The sequence below is a fragment of the Morone saxatilis genome, unplaced genomic scaffold (genome assembly GCF_004916995.1).
Source record: "Morone saxatilis isolate NCDOM2014 unplaced genomic scaffold, NCSU_SB_2.0 Contig5, whole genome shotgun sequence".
Taxonomy (NCBI): domain Eukaryota; kingdom Metazoa; phylum Chordata; class Actinopteri; family Moronidae; genus Morone; species Morone saxatilis.
The window spans coordinates 100,288-103,009 of record NW_023340095.1 but is presented as its reverse complement, the minus strand read 5'-3'; the positions used below and the strand labels follow the sequence as shown (position 1 = coordinate 103,009).

The following is a 2,722-nucleotide window of genomic DNA, read 5'->3' as shown; positions in this document are numbered from 1 at the left end:
TTGGTCTGGGACCAGTCAGGGAGTGCAGTGCTCATAATATATCTATTTATATTAATAGATATATTGACTCACCATATTTTGGTTCTAGTACAGAAACTGTAAAGGAGGCTGGGAATGAAAGGAAAAGTTTTCCTCATTTCTTGCAAATTAACTTCAAGAACACGTTGTGGTTGACATCCCTTGTTGAATCCAGCTCCTAAGTTGGGACACAGCAACAGGTAGACAGACAGGTAGACAGACAGGAACTTACTGGTGGTATTGTAGTGGATGCCATTGAACTGTTCAGGACAAGGTCTGGAGATCAGCTCTCCTGCTGCACTTCGAGGCCAGCAGGTTCCTATCCCGTCCACAGACAGGTCACAGTACAGACCTGCAGACAGACAGACAGACAGACAGACCAGAAGAAGTAGTAAGACTATGCAGATTGTGTCCTTTAATCAGGTGAAACTTTGATTCTTATATTTCTGTGTATGCTGTATTACACATAAAGCTTTAAAAAAAACTATGAATGAAGACGGCTTCACTGGAACTTTTACTGTGAAGCTGCCAGTAGCATTAAACTACAGGACTACAAATATAAAATAGTTCAGGGAGGAACAAAGGAAGTCCAGTGAGAGTATAGTAATGGTGTAAACATCCAGTCCTGTACAGACCTGAGGAGTTACTGATGGTGAACGTCTGGTTCAATAACGCCAACGTCCTCGCTGAAAGACAAACATGAACAGGATTAGTGCCGTATTCTTTTCTGATTATTATTATTATTATTATTATTATTATTATTATATTATTACTGTAGATCCAGAGACAGGAGGACAGACAGGAAGTTACCTGTCAGGTTGGTGGACAGCAGGATCAGTGTCTCGCAGGTTAATTCTGCCGGAGAAACGCGTCCACTCAGCAACACACACACACACACCACCTGAAAGAGAGAGAGAGTATTAGAGGTCAACAACCAGGTCTCCTCCCTGCCCACTGGGGTTGGGTACCAAAACATGGTGTCTCTCTTTATAACAGCAGGTAGCCTACCGCTAGCTAGCAGCTACCTTAAACACAGATACAATGTGTGGCTGGAAAAGATTCAAACAGTGGGCGTCCAACAAATGTTTAAAAGAGTGAGTGTTCTTCTTCTTAGTATTATTATTATTATTATTGTCATTATTATTATTATGATTGTCATTATTATTATTATTATTATTGTTATTATTTTTACTGAAGGACCGGACATGAGGGTTGAACACAATAAATAAACATTCTTCTAACTCAATATTGTTTCTGAACCAAAAGAACTCTAAAGTCAGCATGAACTGTCTGTCCTGACTCCTCCTCGTTTTATATTAAACCAGTGACGCTGAAATTGAGAAAGACAGACAGGTAGACAGACAGGTCTGAAGTCCAGACTTTCATAACCACATTTAATATCTCACAGACAGACAGACAGCAAAGCCTCCGAGGAACAGGGTGAAAATATTAAAGTAATATAAGTCCAGTTGTTTATTTCATCCAACTGACTGTCGATCAGAAAGTTTTAATATAATCAATAAATGTGATCGGTACAACGAGAACACTGATTCATTAATTTAACAATTAGACTCAATCACAGACGATTAATCAGTGCGACAGTTCTGTGCCTTCTGTTAATTATTCACTAATGTCACACACACACACACACACACACTCAGTAAATCTGTCGTCCACAGAGATTTACTGTCGTCTTCCAGCAGCTAAAATTAGACACAGGCTTGTGTCCTGATAGCATTAAATGCAGCATCAGTGTAATAAACAGTCAGTGTAATAAACACTCTGTATAATAAACAGTCGGTGTAATAAACAGTCTGTGTAATAAACACTCTGTATAATAAACAGTCGGTGTAATAAACAGTCAGTGTAATAAACAGTCTGTGTAATAAACAGTCAGTGTAATAAACAGTCAGTGTAATAGACTGTCTGTGTAATAAACATAAACAGTCAGTGTAATAGACAGTCTGTGTAATAAACAGTCTGTGTAATAAACATAACACTCTGTTATATAAACTTTCGGGTTATAACAAGTGTAGTAACACTGTATATAAAACAGTGTAATACAGGTCAAGTGTAGGTTACACTCTGTGATTAATAACCGTCGGTGTAATAAACGTCTGTGTACTAACACTCTGTATAACTAAACAGGTCGGTGTATTAACAGTCTGTGTTAATAAACCCTCTGTATAATAAACCAGTCGGCTGTAATAAACAGTCGGTTAATAACAGTGGTGTAGATAAACTGCTATATAAACGTCGGTGGTAACGTAACAGTCTGCTGTAAGTAAACAGTCGGTGTAATAAACAGTTGCTAGTTAAACGTCATAAGAACAGTCAGTGTTAAACAAGTCATAAAACAATGGTTAAAGAGGCGGATTAATTGGGTGTTTGTTTGGTTACTGAAAACAGCCTCATGGCACCAACTGTCACTCCAGAGGGCATGCCCCTTAACACAGGTGTAAATTATGTATCTTATTATAATTTAAAGGTGTATAATGTTAGTATGGAGCCTTATGGAGACTGACTCCTGCTGGCCTCTAGAGGACGGTTTAGAGGGGAACTGCACCACAGACCTTTTCCTGTATGATATTCATAGGTAGGTCTTTATTAGGTGTGTTCAGATCGCATTGGATCAGGATGTAGCGCTGTCCTGGATCAGGAATGCTAGCGTGTCCTGGATCAGACTGTAGCGTGTCCTGGATCC

General features: G+C 39.0%; 1 long non-coding RNA gene across 1 annotated transcript; it reads right to left on the bottom strand.

Moving 5' to 3' along the window:
- Window positions 1-138: 138 nt before the first annotated feature.
- On the bottom strand, window positions 139-923 carry LOC118339547. Its single transcript, XR_004797315.1, has 3 exons — window positions 829-923; window positions 654-704; window positions 139-370 (listed from the first exon to the last, which is right to left on the bottom strand). It is a non-coding gene; the product is annotated as an uncharacterized LOC118339547 (long non-coding RNA).
- Between the last annotated feature and the right edge of the window lie 1,799 nt (window positions 924-2,722).